The sequence below is a fragment of the Papio anubis genome, chromosome 5, assembly GCF_008728515.1.
Source record: "Papio anubis isolate 15944 chromosome 5, Panubis1.0, whole genome shotgun sequence".
Lineage (NCBI taxonomy): Eukaryota > Metazoa > Chordata > Mammalia > Primates > Cercopithecidae > Papio > Papio anubis.
Window position 1 is genome coordinate 159,155,241 of NC_044980.1, and position 12,339 is coordinate 159,167,579.

Sequence of the window (12,339 nt, forward strand, 5' to 3'; positions counted from 1 at the left end):
TCTGAGCTTCCTTAGCACTGTCTTCTGAGTATTTACAGTGCCTTAGATGCTTTTTTTCTTTTTAGTTTTATTAGGTAAATATCCTCTTGAAAAGAGAGATTGAAAACTTTTTTAAAAGGTTAGAGTTATAAGATTAATTTCTATCTAATGTCTGTGATTTAAAACACAGTACACAGATAAGTCTGTATATAATTATTCAACATTTTTTTTAAATAGAAAAGCTAACTAAGTCTGTCTTCCTTTAAAAGTGTTTTGTAAACAAGCTTTTCGTTATATATAAAAATAAACACTTTACGAAATTAACGTACTTTATGCAAAGAATGATGGAAAATTATTCACATATCTCTCTATTAAAATAATTTCCGCTTCAATCAATTATTTTATAATTTTCAGTCAAATAATTCCATATTCCTATGAAATCAATTTTTTACTTATACTGATAGTTCAAAAGTATATTTAAATTGAAGAACCACTGAATTACATTCCTTATAAAAGATTTATCACTGATGAGTATTGAAAAATTGTTAAAGAACTACTCAGTATTACTGGAACATTGCTTTATTCTCACTGAAAGTCAATTTTTTTTTTTTTTCTGGAAAAGGCAACTTGTTTTTATTTCTTTAAGAAGTTAACCTCTAGTGACCCAGCTTCTAAACAGCCACTGGAAAATAAAAGTGGCCAATTCCCATCTTCCAAAATAAACAAAACAGCTTAGAACAGATATTAAAAGAGTTTGAAGTTCATGGGTTTCTTTCTTTGTAATATGAATCCAAAAATCTTCACAGAATAAATCTTCCTTTCAAGGACTAACGGAGGTCGTCTGTGGGAGAGAAAGGAAAGAGGCAGGACAGAGGAGAAAGAAAAACATTTGTAGATCTCTGGCCACCCATAGCCATTACTTAGTATGCTTATTATTTTAGCAGGTGGGTGTAGGGGGAAGGAACGTGAACAAAATTTTATGAACTATGTATGATGGACCTTATTACATAGCTGTGTTATTTAATCCTCACAAATGCACTTTGAGAAAGACTTTCCAACATTTGGAAGGAAGCGGAGGAGGCCATAGAAATTAAAATAATTTTGTCTAAGGTGACTCAGTTGGTGATTCATCTCACTTCAGAGTCTGAATGTGCATGTTTATTTCCTGCTTTTAATGTTTTTTGATATTTTCAAACAAGACTTTCCAACTCCTGTCATTCACATAGTAGCATTCCATATCTTGCCATTGCTGTGTACTGCTCATGTTACTGTTTAGTGTTTTTCTCCCCTTTAAATGGACTTTAGAGCTACTCATTGTGTCCACTTTTCCTAGTCCTACCACATACAGGCATGATTGAATAGTTGTGTTTTCCTTTGTGCTATATATTATGATGAATACACAATTTTACAGTTTTGTCATATTCATCCATGCATGACCAAAAACATTGTCACTGGTTTTATACTCACTGCCTATTAGGAAACACTGTCCTGGAAGTAAATATACTATCACTAAGATAGATTTCTCATTAGCCTGTTTTCACAAGATTAGTCTTTCCTTGGTATTAGGCCACCAACCTCTCCTGGGCTCTTGCTCCTCTAAAACTATCCAGCAGGATAAAGTGAAAACAGGAATATCAGTACTTTAGTAGAATCTCAGCAGTGTAAAGTTGCAAAGGTGAAACTTGGGAAGGTGGGGTAAAGTAAGCCTAACGCTACAGATAACTCCACTGTGGACAATTCCTGAGGACTTGACAGGAGGAGAACTGACCTATGGCTTCCCTGAAGCAAAAGGAAATGTGAAGACTGTGCATTCTCTCACAGGTTATAAGATGGCAGAGGGAATCCAAGGTTTGCTCTGGCGGTCCAAAACCAGAGTGAGCATGATTTCGAGCCTTCCAAAGATTTTAAAGATCAGATGCTCAAAGGGGGAAAAATCAACAACAACAAAACATTGAAGCTGAGATGGCTTTAACTCTGTCAAAGCCAATTTAGACTGGCCATTGCAGTTCTGTGGAACTGATTCAGTAATCCTTTATGTTAAATAATTTTTAGATATTCTTTAAGCTTCCCATGAAGAAAAATCCAGGAAAGGAAGAAGTTACATTCTCATGAAACTGCTGTAATTTCACCATGTCCGTTACTATTTTGTTTCCCCATTCTGAGAAGAGTAACAAAACCCCAACAGCAAAATAATGCACTCCTAGATTTTTCATTTAGATGGCAAGGAAGTAGCCTGAGGGAGTAGGGGCCTTAAGAGATACTTGATTCAGAAACTAGAGCCAAATCCAAGACTAGTGTCCTGAAAGAGATATGGCATGCTTAACTGGGGACTGAGTGGCATGAGAAGGGCAGAGAAATTCCCTGTGAAAGGTTTAAGATGAGGAAAGTCCTGAGGTTCCTAGCAGCTTGTGTGCAAATTTGAGATTTAAATGAGGATGAGATGCAGTATGGTACAATGGTAAAGTGCATGGGCTCTAACTCAAAACTGTTTGGTTTTTTAATTTAAAGTCCTTCATTCACTAGGTTTGTGGCCTTGAAGAGTTTAATTAATATCCTTAACCTCAATATTCTCATCCTCAAAATGGACATTATTAAATTCTCTGATTCCTAGGGTCCTTTCCACCAAGTGAGGCAATCCGTAGTGGGTGTGTTAAGTCTTTAAAAATCAGTATATTTCTATTAGCTATGTAATCCACATGGTAGTATTCTTACCAGACTGTCTGGTCTGCAGAGCCAAAAGGTCATGAATAGAAAATTGCCTGGAAGCAATAGATATATTAAAGATTATTAAATATCTTTTGGAATAGCAATTGTTTATAGTTATTACAAATGACAATACTTAATGGGAACTGAAGAGGAAAACACAAATACGGTAGTTCACATATGGTTCCCGTTAGTTGGAACAGCGATTGGTGTTTATAAAGACAACTTCATTCACCCATCAAATACAGAGTGTTACTGCATTAATTTTTTAGTTAGTAGTGATAGATAAGTTTGGAGTATTTCATTTGCCTCTGATTTTAAGGGGCAAGTGTTTTGTCTGTATCAGCCCAGAGTTCGTAGTATTGTGAGACTGAAGCTAGTTTGAATCCTTCCAACATCATGTCTTCTACCTACCTGGGTTAACTCGCACTAGGTACTGTAACAACAGCCTTTGTTACCTTACAGGCAAACCCTGAGACCAAATGATTCTTTTTTTTTTTCCATCCTTATGTGAGAGTTCATAACGAACTGAGGTACATTGTTGCTCCTTTCGCCCTGCTTCAGTTAGTGAGGAGATTTAAAAAATGAAGCAAATTTATTTTAGTATGGTTGCATTGGAAACTATAGTGGGTTACATAGCGTCCCAATGCATGTCCACCCAGAAACTCAGAATGTGACCTTTTTTTTGGAAATAGGGTATTTGTATTTGTAGTTAGTGAAGATGAGGTCATAGTGGATTATGGCAAACCCTAATGACTGGTGTCCTTATAAGAAAAGGAGAGGACACACAGGTGCACAGACACTGAGGAATCAGAGAGACAGAGAAGAAGGTGACAGAGGCAGATGATGGAGCGGAGCATACACAAACCTAAGAATGCCACGGATTGCTAGGAGCCAGCAGAAGCTGGGAAGAGGCAAGGAAAGATTCTTCCCTAGAGCCTTCAGAGGTAGCATGGATCTAATAACACCTTGGTTTTGTACTTCCAACCTGCAGGACTTTGAGATAATTACTCTTGTGGTAATCTACCAAATTCATGGTAATTTGTTGCAACAGCCCTAGGAAACTAAGGTAGAATCATTTTCCTTTATTCCAGCATTTCACAGGTAAGGAATGAAAAATACAGCCAAGTAATGCAACTTGTCAACTAGCAGTTAAAATGGATTCAAAGCATTTGTTGTAATCTAGGTCTTGTGACTTCCCTATAAAACTTACTGGTTCTCAAATATCTATTAAATGCATTTAACTCCCTTGAGAAAAACTGAAGTCCTGTGTTTTGTTGTTTTTTTCTTTTAACACATTTTGTTTCATTGTATTGAAGTGTTTCTTCTATCCATATTATGCCTCTAATTGCTATGCACCTATTATTATTTTAAAATCCTTTCTGTTCATCTTCCTTTATGCATATGCCATTAGAGTTACTGAAAACTTCAAAATATTTGTTAACATTGAAATCCTTTCCATTTCCCCCAGCTATCTTCTGTCAACCCTAATACTTCGCTATTTTGTCATTGTACACTTTCCACAAGGGCGACTTCACAAGATAAGGAATAGTCTTAAAAGAGAACTGCTTCAATCTTAAAACATATCTCTGTTTAAAAATTCTGTTTGATGACAAAGAGATTCTTAGAACATTACCCTTAGTAATCTCATTTTTTAAGGGGTCAAGGTTGTTTGTTACTGCCTTTGTAAATTAGGAATAAATTGTTTTTTATTTGCTTCACAGTTTTTATTTAAGGGACAAAGCAATAAATCTTTAAGTAATAAAAAATAAATGTAAAAAATGTTGTCAGGGTAATCGAGTTATGCTGAGCCACAAGTATGCATGTTGACAGTAATTCAGTGGTTCCTTTCAGAGAGGCCCCGGGAATGGAAGTTCCAGGAAATAGTAACATATGTTATTTGGGTGGTAGGAGTTTGCCTTGGGTAAGACCAGACACTCTGGTGACACTAATCAGGAAAATACAAAGGCAGGCTGATTTCATGTGTAAATGTACATTGTCTTTTGGGGAAATACGTTTTATTTCCATAATCAGAGTGAGCAATGGTGCTAACATATCCAAAAAATAATACTTATTTCTGTAGTATTTTTGGCTTATATGAAAAGTAGTGTCATCTTTATACTTACATTGTCTTATTGTTCATGGAATCTCTGAAGAATCTACTAAAACCACCCCCATGAATTTCCCGAAATCTTTCATTTTTATTATGTTATCTGAAATATCACTCACAAAGACGAATTTCTTTCATTTCTAAACATTCTAACATTCCTCAGCAAAGGAAAGGAAGAGAAGGAGTCAATGAGCAAAAAAAAAAAAAAAATCTGAAAGAGAGAGAAAGGCAAATACATTTAGGTGTAGCTACTGAAACAGCTGATGTCTTCTGAACACTAATGAAATCTGTTTTCCTAAGCTCACAAAAAGATTCCCAAAACATCTAAATTAACAGCAACTATCCCTGTAGTAGTATTTTAGGGCTGCCATAACAAACTACCACAAACTGGGTAATTTAAGACAACAGAAATTATTTTTTCACCTTCTGGAGGTCAGAAGTCCAAACTTGTAGTGTCGGCAAGGTTGGTTCCTTCTGGAAGCACTGCAGGAAAATCTATTCGATGCCTCTATCCTAGCTTCTGATGTCTGCCAGCCATCCCTGGTACTTTTTGGCTTGTTGAGGCAACACTCCAGTCTCTCCCTCCATCTTTAAATGACCTTCCTTGCTGGATGTCCGTATCTCCGATCTCCTTCTCCTTTCTTTTGTAAGAACACCAGTCATGGGCCTTAGGGCACCCCTAAATCCAGAATATTCTCAACTTGAGATCCTTAATTATGCCTGCACAGACATAATGTAGATATAATTTCTGTTTCCAAATAAGATCACATTTATAGATACCTACTCAATAGAGCGTAATATTCAATAGAGCACAATGAAACAAATGAAATTCAGGATACCTTGTTTACTTTAGGATATTATATTAAAAGTGAGAACACACAACTTTCTTTTTATTTTATGTTAAGGATAGGACGTATGTCTCTCTCTCTCTGTCACTATTTTAAATTGAGTACCCACGCTGCAACACAAGTAGGCTAAAGAGTTGATGTTGTGTCTAACATTCAAAGATTCATCTAGGCATCCAACTGAAAGTTCATCCCCCTAATGCCTAAATAGAAATCTCTGGATAGCTTTCACCACATTTAGTTTGCTTTTCAGGGTTGAAGAGGGAGCCTCAGCTGCCCATTCTGCTATTCATTAAAAATAAATGGCTCTCATAAAGAATATTAATTATAATAAACTTTTCCATTTAATAAAACTCAACCTTTCAAAATGGGACTTTGGGTGACATTGGAGAGCAGAGGTGAAGGGCATATCAGAGTGAGCAGCCTGTAACTCCAATGCTTCATCGAGAGCAGATGGTGCTCAGAATCAGTCCACTTATGATCACTCCATAATAAAGATTAAAGTTGCATGTCCCCATTGAGAGGTGTGCTCGGCAGGCTGCCAAAGCTCTGAAACAAGTTCTTGGCCCACCTTGTTCCATGTTAGATTTTTTTCCTCTCCATTTATCTAAATCATTTCATATTTCTACTAATAAATCTGTCCATTAAAAAGTTAAAATGTTTAAAAAGCACTAGTTTTATGTAGTCATTATTTTTACATGAGGCTATTAACAGTGATAAGAAATTTTTTTATTGTTCCAGATCTTAACCTTACAATAATATTTTGAGTTATACACATGTTTGAGCTACAGTCTGTTTCCAAGGTATATGAAGTTGATAATTAGACAATGAATACAAGGCTTTTTTTTTTTTTTTTTTTTTTTTTCTGTGAGGCTGGCCTTGTAAGTAAAGAAATGTGGGTGTTATAACATAACAAGGTAGCAGCTGTAACTGAAATTCTAATGCACAGCAGGGAGTCTGATACAAAGCACTTTCATTCTTGTCATGAGTTGGCTGGAAGCCATTCTTTCTAGGGGATAAAGTAGAACATTGTTCCAATACATGACCACTTGTGAGTTTCCATGGGCAGCCCACACAAGACCTTGGGATGATTATACAGACACAAAAAGCAACCAGCAGACACTTTTTGATGCAGTTTGTGTAAACCTAAACTCTTCAAAGCATGCAGGTGACTATGAAGTCAAAATAATATATTTTTGAGGAATCACTTTAAACCAGTGATACAATTAACCCCAAGAGAGGCTAATTTATTTCTCTGTCCTAGTATGTGGAATGTTACATAGAGATAGGTGTAACAGGACTATCTGAGAAGCCTCTACCCATTTACACAACAACCCATTTCTTGTCTATGACTAGATTTTCTCATTTTCACTAAGCATCATTTTTATCAACACTTTTTGTTAAAGTATAACGAAAATGCAGAAAAGTACGCGGCATAAACTATAAAAGGAAAGCTGGAAGGGTTTTGTCAAACTGATCACATTCATGGAACCCACACAGGTCATAAAACAAAGTTACCAGAATTCCCCTCCTTCTCTGTGTCCCCTTTGAGTCACTATCTCCTTCAAAAGTAACAGCTTTGCTGATTTTCAACTTCATAAAACTTTGTCTACTTTATATCTGTAGAATCATACAGTGTGCAGTCCTGTTTCTGGCTTCTTTCATTTAGCACTATTTTTATGAGATTTATATGTATTTTCTGTGAGGTCATAATAGTTATTGACAATAGTATTCTATTGTGTAAATATGGCACATTTTATCAGCTTTACTGATGATAGATTTTGTTTTTATTTTGAGGCAATTACGAATAGAGTTTCTAAGAACATTCTAGTACGTGTGTTTTGGTGACTATTTGTACACATTTCTGTTGTGTATGCATATCTTAGAGTAGAACAATGTTTCCTGAATTTCTGTTCACCTTTTGTAGAAACTAGGTATAATTTCAACACGATTTCTTTTCCTCCCTGTATTTCTATGCATATATAATATTTATTCTTATCCTTACACTTGGAGAGCTGATACTTTTCATATTGAAACCTAACATTGTCATTCACAAGGATGATTGCCCCAAGAGTTATTGGGTAGATTAATTGTAATCTTTCCACTGAATATTGATTATTAACAGTTATGATGCTCATTTTACCCCCTTAATTACTCTCAAATACTTTGCTTCCCTGTGATCCCATGGTCATGCCTTTAGTTCAGACTCTTATTTCTTACCTATACTACACATTATCTACTTAACTGGTTCAACTGCGTTTTTCCACTGACACCCCCGGCAAATGCTCACTAACACTCTACCACTGTGGGTTTGATGGTCAACACCAAATGAATCTGCCCCATGTCTATAAGAGTTAGCCTTATTAAAATTGAGTCATTATTTTATTGTTTTAAAATCTTCAGTATTATGTCACATTCAAAAGATTTTTCCCATTAAACTCCGGCTTTCATATGTAGTTCATAATCTGTTGATCTCTTGTTCCAACATAGTCATACTTTCTAGGATTCAACTTACTCCCTTATACCTTCCTCCCTTTAACACTGTTCTTTATCTCATGGGTTGGGTATAGCAGATATTGATCATTCTATCTTTGTTTTTGTTTTTGAGATGGAGTCTCTCTCTGTTGCCCAGGCTGGAGTTCAGGGGTGCGATCTTGGCTCAGGGCAACCTCTGCCTCCCAGGTTCAGGCAATTCTTCTGCCTCAGCCTCCCAAGTAGCTGGGACAGCAGATGCGAACCACAATACCTGGCTAGTTTTTGTATTTTTAGTAGAGACAGGGTTTCACCATATTGGCTAGGCTGGTCTCAAACTCCTGACCTCGTGATCTGCCCGCCTCAGCCTCCCAAAGTGCTGGGATGCAGGCATGAGCCACCGCGCTTGGCCCTTTCTATCTTTTATAATCATTTACTTTTTGTATATTTTAATATTACTAGTATGATATCATACTTTTTTTGTTTTCCTTGTCTAGTCTATGGGCAAAGATGATCTTCATTTTAGACCTCAAGTACCTTGCATAGTCTTTGACATGTGGTACATGCTGATGGAATAAGCTGGAAACAATGTAGATACTTGCCTTTCTTGTGTTTCTCTTCTCGAGCATTTGGACTTGAGTTTGTTGTTTCTTATTTTCCCTACTATAAATGTCATGTTCTTTCAACTCAGCTGCTGAAGTTCAAAATAAAATTCTTAGCCAGAATTGATTCTTGATGATTTCTCTTGTTACCTCACATTAACTATGGTGTACTTTTGCTCTTGAAACCAACTAAGGTGGAAGTACTGTCCTCAGCAGGAGAATAAGACAGTAACTAGGTTTTCAGCAGGCACCAAGTTGTTTATGCAATATTCAAATTCTCCAAATGTTAGAGTTTAGTCAAGGTAGAAAACAACAGCTCCATGTTATTGATGAAAATCTTTACAAAAATGCAAGGTCTCCCTTCTACAAGCTGGTCGGTGACCTCACCTCCCTCCAGGCTGATTGCCAATGCATGACACTTTGCTGACTTTGCAGAGAGGCCTCTAGAAGGCTCATGTGACTGCAAAAAAAAAACAAAATGTTTCTGTTCTAGATGTGCATTTTCAAAATGCTTATCATCAAGTCATATGCCATGTTCATTTCCTACAGCTTTCTTTTTACTTTTCAAAAACTGAGCAGCACATGTATCAAATGTGTTAAATTGATGATTTCACTTGCTGTTATAAAGTACCTGTAGTGCTTATCCCATCAAGCCCCAGGGCCTGAATTTACTTCACAGGATTGTAAGTGCTGGAGGTTTAACTGGTGCATGTGCAAAGTGTTTGTCTTAAACTTTAAAAATCCAGAACTCCTGTTCTTTTCTGTAGCTATCAATCCTAAATTACAACTTCAGTTTTATGACACTGAGAAGGGGCTGTTGTAAAATGCAATTGTTGTACAGGTTTTATCCTTTCTACAATGAAAAGGAAAAATGTGTGTACTAACCTTCAATAAACATTTAGAAGATTATATTGAAGGCTCTCCAGATCAGGTAGATATCTGTCAGAAGTATTGCTGAGTCCACAACCTATGGGAGAGAACTAATATGACTGGAACACTTTGTTTCTTAGTTTCAAAATCCAAGTAAAGATTTCTTACAAAAGACAAATACATGACTGCAAATGTAAAGGAAGCACAAAGAAGTTTCTGACACACAGTACAAAGATATAAGAAGTAAAATAAGAGATGTTATATTCACATTATGATTAAGCATATATATATGTCATCTATACACAAGCATTTGAAGTCCAAGGCTTCACAAAACACATTTGATTCTTGTGTAGAGTGCTAGGAAATTTTCACTGGCCAAGGCTACAACTCACATTCTGTTTGTGATCTTTTTGTCATTTATTTAAAAGGCTTAACTTCTTCCCTAGAACTATATAAACATACCACACCAACAAGTAAAAAAGGAATAGAGTCCAGCCCAAATTGACAGATAAACTACTAATTGTGAGTATGGATCCTGCAGAATCTTATTGGTAGGCTTAGTAGCAGATTAAAAAGTCCTGCCAGGTCCAGGGCAAGACATCGGTGTTGCTGTCCATGGTACTGAATGGTATCTTATTAGTACAAGGCAATTTTTATTCTCAAAACTTTGGCCCATGAGAGCCATCTACCCAACATCTCCAGAATTAAGAACCAAATGAATAAAGAAGTAGTAGAAGTATGGAAGTGAGAAAAGAGACAAATATGTGGGAAAAAAAGACAAATGTGTAACACCATTGGAAAATAGACAAATGTGTGTTAAAAAAAAAAAAAAAAGAGACAAATGTGTAAAACCATTGGAAACCACAACTTCTGAGAACAGAAAAAGACAGAACATTTTTAAGATGATATTCAAACATTCAGTCTCATGGAAACATACTACCATTGACTTTAGCCATCTGAAGGGTGGCTGAAGAAGGACAAGAAAGAGAGTAATAAGCAATGCAATTTTTTAAAATATCAACAAGAAAATCAGTTCTAGGGTGCAGACAAAAATACATTTTCTCCAGGCATAGAGATATTGAATTGCCAGTTAAATACTCATAGTTTTTTTTTATATGTTGAAAGCATGTCTTCAATTGTTTTACTGTGATGTATGACAATTGAAAATATGCTTTCATATTTCTAATTTCAAAACTTTATATATTCCAATTATATAATATATAATAATATGCATTATTATAAAATATTATAATTTATATAATTTATAAATTATATGTTTTATATAAGTCATTATATAATTTATATGTTATTATATAAGTTATATAATTTATAAATTATAGAAGTTTATAATTTATAAAATAATATATTATTATAAAATATATAATATATTATATATATTCCAAAATAAGCACACTAATTTCATGTACCTTTTATAGTTTTATCATATTTCTCATTGTTACAGGTATTCTTCTGCCTCTGGGAATTTTAATTAACAAACTCCCCTCTATTAACAATTTGCTTATGTTTCTGGAGCATATAAACCTGACTAATTTTCAGAATTATCATTAAAACTCAAGGAGGGATTGGGTAAAATTATTCCTTTCTGCTCTACAACTTTTATTTTGCAAAATAACAATGTAGAGAAATCATAATAAAATGTTTACAGTTATTGATTTCTGGATATTTGAAATGATTTGTGGTATGGTTTGAATAACTAGAGGATTGTTTGACAAGAGTTTCCTGTTTGTAAAGTGAGTCAATTCATCCATTTTCTCTCTAAATCTAGTCTCTTCAGGCCTGTGTGGAGCACATTGTATGATTTAGAGTTTTGGAAAAAATAGAAGTAGCTCATTGTTTGAAATAGCTGTTTCTGAAATATTTTTGCTTTTGTATGTTGCAAGACAACTCTAGTAATATTTCTGGGTTTGGTGCTGCACTTTATATTTGTAAGTGTTATCATTTCTATTTCACATACATTATCTCACTGAGTGCTCCCAACTAGATTGCAAATTAGTTAATTTAATTTGCTTACCGTTGAACAAATAACAAAATTGAAATTCAGAAAAATGAAATGACTTGCTCAGGGTCACTTAGCTAATTCTTGACAGATCTGAAATTAACTCAATCAAGTCCAGTGTTTGCTTTACAGTTCCAGAAGAACAAGACTTTCTTTATTGTTTGACATATTTGAAAGTGAAATGGACTCTCTTGTCTCACTTATAGGATGGAAACTAACAACTTTAAGGGTTACCAAAATAGCTTCATTACAGTTACCAGGTTTTCTTATAAGGCAGTTTTAAGAAGCAATTGTCTCAGTTATGAGTTAGCACCCCTTTATCTATGATTTCTGATACTCTTCAAGAAACAAGGTATATTCATTAAAATGATTTCTGTTCTCTGATTTTTATTTTCTTTTGTTTTCCATTTTTATCACCACAAGCAAATAAGAATAATGCTTATTTATATTAGTAGCACTTATTACATATGTAGAACATTTCCACATCAAGCCACACAATTATTTTAGGGCATTCTAATGATTACATAAAATAAATAATCATAATTTTCTCTCTCTCTCTTTTTTTTTTTAAATAAAGTCTCTGGATCTCAGATAAGTTCAAAAGTTTCTGAAGTTTACAGAGATCACAAATCATCAAGCAGAACTACAATTTGGATGCCGGAAGTGTAGGCTCATAACTTTATTCCTTGTCTGTTTTATAGCAATGATTCTCAAATGGAAAGAAGAGAATTTTGCCTTGCA

General features: G+C 34.9%; 1 long non-coding RNA gene across 1 annotated transcript; it reads right to left on the bottom strand.

Moving 5' to 3' along the window:
* Nucleotides 1-297: 297 nt before the first annotated feature.
* LOC116274988 lies at nt 298-7,626 on the bottom strand. The gene is made up of 3 exons (XR_004183891.1): nt 7,156-7,626; nt 2,692-2,738; nt 298-820 (listed from the first exon to the last, which is right to left on the bottom strand). It is a non-coding gene; the product is annotated as an uncharacterized LOC116274988 (long non-coding RNA).
* Between the last annotated feature and the right edge of the window lie 4,713 nt (nt 7,627-12,339).